Source organism: Scyliorhinus canicula, chromosome 13 (assembly GCF_902713615.1).
Source record: "Scyliorhinus canicula chromosome 13, sScyCan1.1, whole genome shotgun sequence".
Taxonomy (NCBI): Eukaryota; Metazoa; Chordata; class Chondrichthyes; order Carcharhiniformes; family Scyliorhinidae; genus Scyliorhinus; species Scyliorhinus canicula.
This window is the reverse complement of record NC_052158.1, coordinates 147,956,170-147,969,707: the sequence shown is the minus strand read 5'-3', so window position 1 is coordinate 147,969,707 and position 13,538 is coordinate 147,956,170. Positions and strand designations below refer to the sequence as shown.

At 50.7% G+C, this 13,538-nt stretch overlaps 1 protein-coding gene across 3 annotated transcripts in view; it reads left to right on the top strand.

The window, feature by feature from the left end:
* LOC119976406 (succinate receptor 1-like) overlaps positions 1-13,538 on the top strand; it is a 42,216-nt gene that overhangs the window by 7,786 nt on the left and 20,892 nt on the right. The window contains exon 1 of one of the 3 annotated variants that reach the window (XM_038816933.1): positions 2,749-2,906. The exons of 1 other annotated variant lie outside the window; for it this stretch is intronic. The gene's annotated coding sequence lies outside the window, so the exon portion shown is untranslated. Of the gene's footprint in view, positions 1-2,748; positions 2,907-13,267; positions 13,282-13,538 lie in introns of those variants that run through there. One more of the 3 variants, XM_038816932.1, reaches the window with a different exon arrangement.

The following is a 13,538-nucleotide window of genomic DNA, read 5'->3' as shown; positions in this document are numbered from 1 at the left end:
CCTTAACCTTACTTTTATTAGGACACTACGGGCAATTTAGCAAGGCCAATCCACCTAACCCGCACATCTTTGGACTGTGGGAGGAAACCGGAGCACCCGGAGGAAACCCACGCACACAGGGGGAGGACGTGCAGACTCCACACAGACAGTGACCCAGCCGGGAATCGAACCCGGGACCCTGGAGCTGTGAAGCATTTATGCTAACCACCATGCTACCCTGCTGCCCCAAAGCTGGTGTGTTTTCAGATCTGAATAAAGCCATTCTGAAAGGAATTAAAGATGATCTGGGAATCAAATGGTAGATATTCTGACATTAATCTGCTCTCCATCCTATTGCTGTTGTATATTGTTTGAAGGACAGATATGCAGAGAATTCACACAGTGGGCTGGATTTTACACTCTCTCATCAGCAGATGAAGGCAGTGGTGGTGAGGGGAGAGGCTGGGTGGGGTGATGGAGGTGGAGGCTTCAGGCAATCCATCCGCCCTTGGGACAAATGAGGCCTTTAAATGGCCAATTAATGGACACTTAAGGACCTCATCCTGGCTCCATTGCTATTTTCCCATAGCAGGAGGAGATCCATGACATATGCCATGAGGCTACACTGCCCACTGCACTGCCCAGCATCTCCTGTCAGTTCTTCCCTGTTGTGGGCATAGAACCCAAATGTCTTGCCTTCTTCTGGCTAGACCATGACTTGAAACCATGGCAGTGACATCCAATTTTCAGTGTCTACGCCCACCTTGTGTCCGTTGCTTCTTAAGCAACTTTGTGATACTTATTTAAGGCCGTTCATTTCTTTTTCTGTTCCAATAGTTCATTTTTCTCAATCAATATAGCTAGATTAATAAGGTTGTGCCATCTTGTAGAGTCAATTATTTCACATTCTGCTTGTTAAGATGTTCACCTCCGTTGAAGTAGTTGGAAATCAAGCTGCTAGTTATAAGAAATAACAACCTTCTGAGTTGGATGGTAGCCAAGGTCATTTGCCACGGCATAACTGTTTAAAAAGCCTTGGGCTGGATTCCCCGCAATCCGAAGCTGAAATCGCGTTCGGCGACGGAGCGGAGAATCCGTTTTCCCGCACGAAATTGAGACCGTCGCCGGTTCCGCTATTCTCTGCCCCCGAAAAGTGAGTACGCAGAGTATCCGCCGCCTCATGCCATTGCCAGAGGCCCGCCCTGCTATTCTCCGACCCCGAACGGCCGAATTCCCGCAGGCGTAGTTCTAATCTGGTCCTGCCGGTCGGGAACCTCGCGGGGTGGCCGCGGACTCAGTCCGGGGCTGCCACAGTCGGGGGATGGCTGATCGGAGGGTGGGGGGGGGAGGGGGGGGGGGGGGGGGGGGCGCGGGGGGGGGGGGGGGGGGTCCTCATTCGGGACTGGAGCTATGTGCGGGCGGTCTGGGTCGGGCGATGAGGGGCACTATTTCAGCGGTCCAGGTCCACGGGCTGAGTTCGCCATGGAGTACGGCACGGCCGCTGGAGGCATGCACGGCCTCTGACCCGGAGGTACGGGGGCCTGTATCGTCATCTGGAGCTGCGAGTTCTATCACAGCTCCCTGCCAGCCCCCTGCCAGCCCCCTGCCAGCTCCCTGCCAGCTCCCTGCCAGCTCCCTGCCAGCCCCCTGCCAGCCCCCTGGCAGCTCCCTGCCAGCCCCCTGCCAGCCCCCTGCCAGCCCCCTGCCAGCTCCCTGCCAGCTCCCTGCCAGCTCCCTGCCAGCCCCCTGCCAGCCCCCTGGCAGCTCCCTGCCAGCCCCCTGCCAGCTCCCTGCCAGCCCCCTGCCAGCCCCCTGCAAGGCTGTGAATCTGTGGCTTTTTGACACCAGGTTTCCTGGTGTTAAAGGCCACAGTTTTCACGACGGCATGGGAACATAGTCCCAAAAACGGAGAATCCAGCCCCTTTTCTCCACAAATATCAACACCATCTTGAGCTAGTCTTTCAAATCAGTCATATCTGGCAGAAGTTTCTATTTTGGAGACTAGGTGCAATGGCAGTCTGACTTTGTGCCACATTTCCAATTTGGTTTTGGGGCAGGAACTCGCGCTCGGCAGCTCAATAATCATTCACAGGTGAGTATCTCTCCGAATCACCTGGCGGTGAGGGAACTATTTGTTCACCCTGCTGTTACTTAATGGGGTTGAAGATCTAACGCTATATTTAAAAGCCACTTGAACCCGCGCATCCACTCTCCACAGCACAGCTGTGTGAAAGAGACGTTTGATAAGCCGGTGTACAAGAAAAAAGGTGCACCAAGTGCCCTTCTGCATGTAGAGCACCAGCACCGGGATGTCCTCTACCAGACGGATGGTTCCACCTGCCTCACCTCGCTGGCTTAAGAGACAATTGCAAGGAACATTAGCTCGTGGGGTACCTGCCTGGGAAACGGCATCCACAGCAGGAAGAGGATGACTGACCTCATCTGATCCGCCAGGGTAAGTCAACCTTCAACCCCACTCCAATCCCACACTCTCTTAATGGCATCATGCACTTTCAGGGTTGCACAGCTCAAAGATCTCCCACAGGATTAGCGGGGTAGTCATCAGCATTGATTGTCTCATGAACATTTTAACATCATCAGAATCTCATCAATCATGGTGCACAAACCCCATCCTCAGCCCCCACTGGGAGGTACTCAGTACACACAGAAGGTATGCGTGTGTCCCCAACTCCGCTCCATCCCTTCTCATTGCATTCCACCCATTTGTTTCAATGCAGGACAAGCTTGCCCACGACATGAGGGAGGGATCCCAAACTGGAGGAAGGGCGGCCCTTCCGAATAGGTGGAGGATGACGCCGTGTTGGCGGGCAAGGACAGAGATCTCTCCTGTGGTGAAGGCAAGTTCAGCCCTTCCCAGCAAATCAGTGCAGATGAGCCGTCCATGAGTCGATCACCTGGCATTTTTGGTGAGTGGCTTGCAATGTTAGATTCAGTCTGCTCATGAACTAAGTCTATCTTCTCTCTCTCCCAGTTAGCAGGAGGCCCACTCAGACAAGCAGATTCAATACACGCACTTAGCCCACATCAGAGAAGGTTGATGAGGATTAATTTGAAGAGATTCATCAATGCATTCACCTGCACCGTGCACCAGTGCAGGGACTCACACCCGAGTGGGTCACAGTTCTAGATTAGGCTCAGAGTCACATTCTGGGAAAAGCCTCATAGACAGTTCTTCACAGCAGTTGGAGGCAGTGATAGCACAGGGGCTGGATTCTCTGATTTTGAGGCTATGTCCCCACGCTGGCGTGGGAACGGTGGTGTTTTACGGCAGATAAAATGGCATAAAATGGCCACCGATCTAACACCCGACTCCAGCTGCCAATACAGCCCGGAGAATTGCCGGCTCCGTGGCCGCGCATGCGCACAGCGGCGACTTGCAGCGGCCACGCTGTGCAACATAGCCCCGGCCGCCCGCGGACCCGGCCTGCAAAATAGTGCCCTCCCCTTGGCCGGCTCGCCTGCCCTGGACCACCCCCACCTCCCCGCAGTGCTCCCAGCCACTGGCAAAGTCCCCCCTGCCCGTGAATCGGCCGTCCCCCGACTGTAGCAGCGCTGGACTGAGTCCGCAGCTGCCACACCGAGTTCCCGACGGATGAGACCGTGAGAGACCCACGCCGTCGGGAAGTCGGCCGGTCGGGAGTGGGCCTCAGGCACCGTTCTGAGGCCATCGATACGTCATGCGGCGTACTCTCCGAGTTTTCCACTTTGGAGGAGACAGAGCATTGCGAAAGCGTCTCCGCCCCCGATTTGGTTGGAACGTTTGGTTCTCTGGTCGATTACCGAACGCGATTTCGCCGTCGGTGACCAGAGAATCCCGCCCCAGGTCTCTGGCAGTGGGAGGACTGCTGGAGATCAGGCACCAGCTAAGTGGGAGTCAGATAATGATATCTGCAAACTCCAGAAATCTAGCAGCCTGGCTAGCTTCGAGTGTGAACCTCACATAATGATGATACTTACTGTAGAGAACATCTGTCACCTCCTTGATACATTTCTGAACTGAGGTCTGTGAGATGCAGTAAAGGTGCCCTGGAACGAACTGCAGGCAAAATAATTTTGGGCCACGGGCAGGGGATGTCCTCCCGGTCCATGGGGCGTGAGAACAGTCTGCAGAATGTGGCAGGTATGATCCACCACATCAGCACGAGACACCTTCGTGGGATGGCTCTTACCTCTTCATCTACTGGGTGTTACTGTGGCACCCCTGGACCAGTGATCTCAGACCAGGACTGCTGTCGGAGGTGTGCTATACAATGCTGGGCCTTTGATCTCCTCCTCAATCGGACTGCTGCCACCAAGATGTCCGTCTATAAGGCATCTTTGAATTCCTGGACTCTCCAAGAGGACAACAACATTGCGGAGACCCATTATGTGGCCTCCGCTCTGAGAGTTATGGCATCCAATGCCATCATCCGATGCAGATCATTGGCTACTTTCTGCTTGATGGCTATTCAGGGTAAAGGAGCACCAATGATGGAATCAATTATTCCCATTCAGAAGAAGGGAATCCATAACGCTGCAGAGCTCCACAGAACAGGCAGTGCCGTGCCCAATGAATGCACCCTCAACTGTTGCAGCAGTGGTGGACTGGTGCTCCTTATCTCATCTCATGTGGTACACCACAGTAGCTTACCAGTGACATCGCGGTTGAAGAGGTATTTGCATGTTGTTATTTCTGGAGCCTGGTGTAGTATAGCATGCACCTCCAGACCAAATTGGATGAGCCCCATTGTAACGCTTTCCTGAAGACCTAACAATGGCTTATTGTTCTGGTTAACCATATGAGACTTGAAACTGCCCTATGTGCAGTGGAGAGTGGCCATAGGTTGCATGGCTTGTCCACCATAAGCCATGAAGTCCACCTGGTTACAGGGGTCCAGTGTTACATATGGGTCTAGTTCCTGTTGCATCCGGCTGGGCGTTAAGGTTACACTTTGCTCCAGGGTCAATATTTACCTTCAGTCTTATGGTTCCGCAAATCACGTTGAGGACATTGAAGGTCTCACATCAGTGCTTTTTCTGGGGTCACATGCCGTCTGCCCCCAAAATTATCCAGCCGATGGAGTGGGAGTGAGGTAAGAAAGATGTGGGCCTGAATTTTATGCTTGGCATGCTTGTGAAGTCAGCCAGACCAGGAGCTGTTGTTCAACCCATCCGTGGCTAAGATTGCGTTTTCACTGCAATTTCACACTGGGTTGCCAATTAAGGCCCGCCCAGCTTGAAATGTGAGTTCTGGTTGGACTGATAGTGCGGGAAAGGGTGGGAACAAGTCAGGCACAGGGTCCAAAGAGACCTACCAGCGAGGGTTAAACACTGTGTGGATGGAAGCCAGATGTCTGCCAGGGATCTTGGGCGAGGCCGAGGGTGTTTTCTGAAGACTTCAGTGAGAATTTGGAGTGGTATTGCCGCCAGCACCTGGTGGGCAAGGAAGGCGGGACGGCACATCCAGTGGACACAGAGCTCCCTGGTTTTTGGATGAGTGCCTGGGAGTTCTGATGGAGGAGGTCAAATGCCAGGCAGGGCAGACTGATTCCCAGGGATGGCAAGAGAAGGCCCCATTGAACCAATATGGTCAGAGCAGAGTTTGCATCCAAGTCTGTGGGCAGAATGTTGTGCGTCACCCATGGGTTCGGTGTCACAAAGGTTCAATGATCTTTTTCAGTTGGCAGGTGTAAGTGCAGAGGTGGCATGGACCTGTGTGGAGAAGTGTAGGGGCGAGCCCGTTCCATGGGAGACTTGGGGGGGGGGGGTCAACTGGCACTAAAGTCTGCGCTGCAAAGTCTGGGGTATCTGCACGATTAGCCTCAGTGCACTGGAGGGTAAGGTGCCCCACTATGGCACACCCTGCTAACTGGAGGAGCCATAATGGACCTTCAGGGTAAAGGAGCACCAATGATGGACTCAGTTGTTCCCCTTCAGAAGAAGGGAATCCATAACGCTGCGGAGCTCCACGGAACAGGCAGTGCCGTGCCCAATCTATGCATCCTCAGCTGTTGCAGCAGTGGTGGACTGGTGCTCCTTATCTCGTCTCATGTGGTACACCACAGTAGCTTACCAGTGACATCGCGGTTGAAGAGGTATTTGCATGTTGTTATTTCTGGAGCCTGGTGTTGTATAGCATGCACCTCCAGACCAAATTGGATTAGCCCCATTGTAACGCTTTCCCGAAGACCTAACAATGGCTTATTGTTCTGGTTAACCATATGAGACTTGAAACTGCCCTAAGTGCAGTGGAGAGTGGCCATAGGTTGCATGGCTTATCCACTATAAGCCATGAAGTCCACCTGGGTACAGGGGTCCAGTGTTACATATGGGTCTAGTTCCTGTTGCATCTGGCTGGGCGATAAGTTTACACTTTGCTCCCGGGTCAATATTTACCTTCAGTCTTATGGTTCCGCAAATCACGTGCCGTCTGCCCCCAAAATTATCCAGCCGATGGATTGGGAGTGAGGTAAGAAAGATGTGGGCCTGAATTTTATGCTTGGCATGCTTGTGAAGTCACCCAGGCCAGGAGCTGTTGTTCAACCCATCCGTGGCTAAGATTGCGTTTTCACTGCAATTTCACACTGGGTTGCCAATTAAGGCCCGCCCAGCCTGAAATGTGAGTTCTGGTTGGACTGATAGTGCGGGAAAGGGTGGGAACAAGTCGGGCACAGGGTCCAAAGAGACCTACCAGCGAGGGTTAAACACTGTGTGGATGGAAGCCAGATGTCTGCCAGGGGTCTTGGATGAGGCCGCGGGTGTTTTCTGAAGACTTCAGTGCGAATTTGGAGTGGTATTGCCGCCAGCACCTGGTGGGCAAGGAAGGCGGGACGGTACATCCAGTGGACACAGAGCTCCCTGTTTTTTGGATGAGTGCCTGGGAGTTCTGATGGAGGAGATCAAATGCCAGGCAGGACAGACTGATGCCCAGGGATGGCAAGAGAAGGCCCCATTGAACAAATATGGTCAGAGCAGAGTTTGCCATCCAGGTCTGTGGGCAGAATGTTGTGCGTCACCCATGGGTTCAGTGTCGCAAAGGTTCAATGATCTTTTTCAGTTGGCAGGTGTAAGTGCAGAGGTGGCATGGACCTGTGTGGAGAAGTGTAGGGGCGAGCCCTTTCCGTGGGAGACGGGGGGGGGGGGGGGGGGGGGGGGGGGGGGTGTCAACTGGCACTAAAGTCTGCGCTGCAAAGTCTGGGGTATCTGCACGATTAGCCTCAGTGCACTGGAGGGTAAGGCGCCCCACTATGGCACACCCTGCTAACCGGAGGAGCCATAATGGACCTTCAGGGTAAAGGAGCACCAATGATGGAATCAATTGATCCCCTTCAGAAGAAGGGAATCCATAACGCTGCAGAGCTCCACAGAACAGGCAGTGCCGTGCCCAATCTATGCATCCTCAGCTGTTGCAGCAGTGGTGGACTGGTGCTCCTTATCTCGTCTCATGTGGTACACCACAGTAGCTTACCAGTGACATCGCGGTTGAAGAGATATTTGCATGTTGTTATTTCTGGAGCCTGGTGTTGTATAGCATGCACCTCCAGACCAAATTGGATGAGCCCCATTGTAATGCTTTCCATAAGATCTAACAATGGCTTATTGTTCTGGTTAACCATATGAGACTTGAAACTGCCCTATGTGCAGTGGAGAGTGGCCATAGGTTGCATGGCTTGTCCGCCATAAGCCATGAAGTCCACCTGGGTACAGGGGTCCAGTGTTACATATGGGTCTAGTTCCTGTTGCATCCGGCTGGACGATAAGGTTACACTTTGCTCCAGGGTCAATATTTACCTTCAGTCTTATGGTTCCGCAAATCACGTGCCGTCTGCCCCCAAAATTATCCAGCCGATGGATTGGGAGTGAGGTAAGAAAGATGTGGGCCTGAATTTTATGCTTGGCATGCTTGTGAAGTCAGCCAGGCCAGGAGCTGTTGTTCAACCCATCCATGGCTAAGATTGCGTTTTCACTGCAATTTCACACTGGGTTGCCAATTAAGGCCCGCCCAGCTTGAAATGTGAGTTCTGGTTGGACTGATAGTGCGGGAAAGCTGTCTAGAGCTGTTGGGGAGGGTTTAAACTAATGTGGCAGGGGGATGGGAACCAATGCAGGAAGTTGGAAGGTAGTAAAACAGGGACAGAAACAAAAGGAAGTAAGGGGAAAAGTGCAAGGCAGAGAAGACATAGTCAGAAATCCATAAGGGCGACAGTACAAGGTACAGTGACTGAGGGGAGCACAGTGAATAGGCCCAGTAATAACAAAAGGAATAAAACTGGAGATGTTATGATTCAAACAGAGGTAAAAAAACCAACATAAGTGTACTTTACCTGAATGCTCGTAGTATTCGGAATAAAGTAAATGAGTTGGTGGCACAAATCATCGTAAATGACTATGATTTAGTGGCCATTACTGAAACATGGTTAAAGGATGGTCACGACTGGGAGTTAAATATCCGAGGGTATCAAACTATTTGGAAGGACAGAGTGGATGGTAAGGGAGGTGGTGTTGCTCTATTATTTAAGGATGAAATCCGGGCAATAGTAAGGGATGACATCGGTGCTATGGAGGATAAGGTTGAATCCATTTGGGTGGAAATCAGGAATAGTAAGGCGAAAAAGTCACTGATAGGAGGAGTCTATCGGCCACCAAATAGTAACGAGATGGTGTGGCAGGCAATAATCAAAGAAATAACTTATGCATGTAGAAATGGTACAGCAGTTATCATGGGGGATTTTAATCTACATGTCGATTGGTTTAACCAGGTCGGTCAAGGCAACCATGAGGAGGAGTTTATAGAATGTATCCGCGATAGTTTCCTAGAGCAGTATGTAATGGCACCTACGAGGGAACAAGCAGTCCTAGATCTTGTCCTGTGTAATGAGACAGGATTGATTCATGATCTCATAGTTAGGGATCCTCTCGGAAGGAGCAATCACAATATGGTGGAATTTAAAATACAGATGGAGGGTGAGAAAGTAAAATCAAATACTAGTGTTTTGTGTTTAAACAAAGGAGATTACAAGGGGATGAGAGAAGAACTAGCTAAGGTAGACTGGGAGCTAAGACTTTATGGTGGAACAGTTGAGGAATAGTGGAGAACCTTCCAAGCGATTTTTCACAGTGCTCAGCAAAGGTTTATACCAACAAAAAGGAAGGACGGAAGAAAGAGGGAAAATCGACCGTGGATATCTAAGGAAATAAGGGCGAGTATCAAATTGAAGGAAAAAGCATATAAAGTGGCAAAGATTGCTGGGAGATTAGAGGACTGGGAAATCTTTAGGGGGCAACAGAAAGCTACTAAAAAAGCTATAAAGAAGAGTAAGATAGAGTATGAGAGTAAACTTGCTCAGAATATAAAAACAGACAGTAAAAGTTTTTACAAATATATAAGACAAAAAAGAGTGGCTAAGGTAAATATTGGTCCTTTAGAGGATGAGAAGGGAGTTTTAATAGTGGGAAATGAGGAAATGGCTGAGGAACTGAACAGGTTTTTTGGGTCGGTCTTCACAGTGGAAGACACAAATAACATGCCAGCGACTGATAGAAATGAGGCTATGACAGGTGAGGACCTTGAGAGGATTGTTATCACTAAGGAGGGAGTGATGGGCAAGCTAATGGGGCTAAAGGTAGACAAGTCTCCTGGCCCTGATGGAATGCATCCCAGAGTGCTAAAAGAGATGGCTAGGGAAATTGCAGATGCACTAGTGATAATTTATCGAAATTCACTAGACTCTGGGGTGGTCCCGGTGGATTGGAAATTAGCAAACGTGACGCCACTGTTTAAAAAAGGAGGTAGGCAGAAAGCAGGAAATTATAGGCCAGTGAGCTTAACTTCGGTAATAGGGAAGATGCTGGAATCTATCATCAAGGAAGAAATTGCGAGGCATCTGGATAGAAATTGTCCCATTGGGCAGACGCAGCATGGGTTCGTAAAAGGCAGGTCATGCCTAACTAATTTAGTGGAATTTTTTGAGGACATTACCAGTGCAGTAGATAACGGGGAGCCGATGGATGTGGTATATCTGGATTTCCAGAAAGCCTTTAACAAGGTGCCACACAAAAGGTTGCTGCATAAGATAAAGATGCATGGCATTAAGGGTAAAGTAGTAGCATGGATAGAGGATTGGTTAATTAATAGAAAGCAAAGAGTTGGGATAAATGGGTGTTTCTCTGGTTGGCAATCAGTAGCTAGTGGTGTCCCTCAGGGATCCGTGTTGGGCCCACAATTGTTCACAATTTACATAGATGATTTGGAGTTGGGGACCAAGGGCAATGTGTCCAAGTTTGCAGATGACACTAAGATGAGTGGTAAAGCGAAAAGTGCAGAGGATACTGGAAGTCTGCAGAGGGATTTGGATAGGTTAAGTGAATGGGCTCGGGTCTGGCAGATGGAATACAATGTTGACAAATGTGAGGTTATCCATTTTGGTAGGAATAACAGCAAACGCGATTATTATTTAAACAATAAAATATTAAAGCATGCCGCTGTTCAGAGAGACTTGGGTGTGCTAGTGCATGAGTCACAGAAGGTTGGTTTACAAGTGCAACAGGTGATTAAGAAGGCAAATGGAATTTTGTCCTTCATTGCTAGAGGGATGGAGTTTAAGACTAGGGAGGTTATGTTGCAATTGTATAAGGTGTTAGTGCGGCCACACCTGGAGTATTGTGTTCAATTTTGGTCTCCTTACTTGAGAAAGGACGTACTGGCGCTGGAGGGTGTGCAGAGGAGATTCACTAGGTTAATCCCAGAGCTGAAGGGGTTGGATTATGAGGAGAGGTTGTGTCGACTGGGACTGTACTCGTTGGAATTTAGAAGGATGAGAGGGGATCTTATAGAAACATTTAAAATTATGAAGGGAATAGATAGGATAGATGCGGGCAGGTTGTTTCCACTGGCGGGTGACAGCAGAACTAGGGGACATAGCCTCAAAATAAGGGGAAGTAGATTTAGGACTGAGTTTAGGAGGAACCTCTTCACCCAAAGGGTTGTGAATCTATGGAATTCCTTGCCCAGTGAAGCAGTTGAGGCTCATTCATTACATGTTTTTAAGGTAAAGATAGATATTTTTTGACGAATAAAGGGATTAAGGGTTATGGTGTTCGGGCCGGAAAGTGGAGCTGAGTCCACAAAAGATCAGCCATGATCTAATTGAATGGTGGAGCAGGCTTGAGGGGCCAGATGGCCTACTCCTGCTCCTAGTTCTTATGTTCTTATGAAAGGGTGGGAACAAGTCAGGCACCGGGTCCAAAGAGACCTACCAGCGAGGGTTAAACACTGTGTGGATGGAAGCCAGATGTCTGCCAGGGGTCTTGGGCGAGGCCGAGGGTGTTTTCTGAAGACTTCAGTGAGAATTTGGAGTGGTATTGCCGCCAGCACCTGGTGGGCAAGGAAAGCGGGACGGTACATCCAGTGGACACAGAGCTCCCTGTTTTTTGGATGAGTACCTGGGAGTTCTGATGGAGGAGGTCAAATGCCAGGCAGGGCAGACTGATGCCCAGGGATGGCAAGAGAAGGCCCCATTGAACGAATATGGTCAGAGCAAAGTTTGCCATCCAGGTCTGTGGGCAGAATGTTGTGCGTCACCCATGGGTTCAGTGTCGCAAAGGTTCAATGATCTTTTTCAGTTGGCAGGTGTAAGTGCAGAGGTGGCATGGACCTGTGTGGAGAAGTGTAGGGGCGAGCCCTTTCCGTGGGAGACGGGGGGGGGGGGGGGGGGGGGGTGTCAACTGGCACTAAAGTCTGCGCTGCAAAGTCTGGGGTATCTGCACGATTAGCCTCAGTGCACTGGAGGGTAAGGCGCCCCACTATGGCACACGCCACTAACCGGAGGAGCCATAATGGACCTTCAGGGTAAAGGAGCACCAATGATGGAATCAATTGATCCCCTTCAGAAGAAGGGAATCCATAACGCTGCAGAGCTCCACAGAACAGGCAGTGCCGTGCCCAATCTATGCACCCTCAGCTGTTGCAGCAGTGGTGGACTGGAGCTGGAGTGCCCCCCCCCCCCCCCCACCCAACCCCCCGCCACCTCCCCCCAGCTCGTTCCATCAGTCATGGTGAGGCAGGGGTCTCAGGTGAAGGTTACAGTGCGCAGATGCTTGACCGACGGGGAATGCAAATATTATGGGATCGTCCCATCTGAAATGGAAATGTCACAGCCAGAATGGCCATTGAAGCTCCAATGCAGATGGCATCATGCTGCAGGTCTCCATTGTCCCGTCAGTCCATCGAGCACCTGCAATGACGATGTTGTGATTGAATCTAGTGACAGGTTGTCTTCGTCCCACACATGCGCATCTGCAAGTGCCACAGTTGACCCCAAGGACCCCCCCTCCCCCCATTAAACTCTGATTAAGAGACTTGGCCTCCCCCTCACCAGGGTCACACCTTCTCTGATCCAGACTCCAGTGGGAATATATTGGTGGGAATGAGGTCTTTGGCTCTGCGGGTACTGCACTGTACCTTCTCCACTGACAATGTGGTGACTCTCATGGAGAGGTAGCTTCAGGAACAGAGTCAGGGGTTCCAGGGTGACGCTCGCACCTGTAATCCAACACACCAGCTCGGACCTCAGGAGGTCACTGCTGGGATCATCAGCAATGCATGAGGCACATAAAGTCTCTGTCCGAGGCCCCATCCACGATGGTGAGTGGCGATGTCCAAGCGTACTGCATGCCATCTATATGTGACTCCGCACCCAGAGCAATGTGGCTGACTCTGAAATGGGCTCTCTCAGCTCAAGTTGGCAATAAAAGCTGGCCCAGCCAGTGATGCCGAAATCCATCGGGTTAGAAAAAAACAGTTCTTACCTCTCCTCTTCAACTGTGAAATAAATGAGAAGATAATCTATTTTTTTAATGATGTTAGTTGAAGGATAAATATTGATAGCACACACCTTCAAAGAGTGCAATTAGGGGGCAGGCAGCGCTTCCTGGAACCATAGAATTCCGACAGTGCAGAAGGAGGCCATCATGTTTGCCCAGACCCTCTGAAAGAGCACCCTACTTGGCCTACTCTCCTTCCATATCCCCGTGACCCCACATCTGTGGACACTAAGGGGCAATTTAGCATGGTTAATCCACCACATCTTTGGACTGTTTGAGGAAACCAGAGCACCCAGAGGAAACCCACGCAGACACGGGAGAAATGGGTGGCATGGTAGCACAGTGGTTAGCACTGTGGCTTCACAGTGCCAGGGTCCCTCTCTGAAGACTGAACTCAAACACAACGGGACTGAAACAGGAGCTGGTCAATAGCGATGCTGGAGTAACCTGCTTGATCCTTCTAGGATCTGTTCTGGTCCGGTGAGTAATCCTTTGCTGCAGTTTCTGCTTTGCTGATTTTATCTTTAAAGTACTGGAGGGGTGGAAAATAAACAAATGAATGATGTGGGCAGCACAGTGGCACAAGTGGATAGCACTGTGGCTTCACAGTGCCAGGGTCCCAGATTTGATTCCCGGTTGGGTCACTGTCTGTGCGGAGTCTGCACGTTCTCCCCGTGTCTGTGTGGGTTTCCTCCGGGTGCTCCGGTTTCCTCCCACAAGTCTCGAAAGACGTGCTG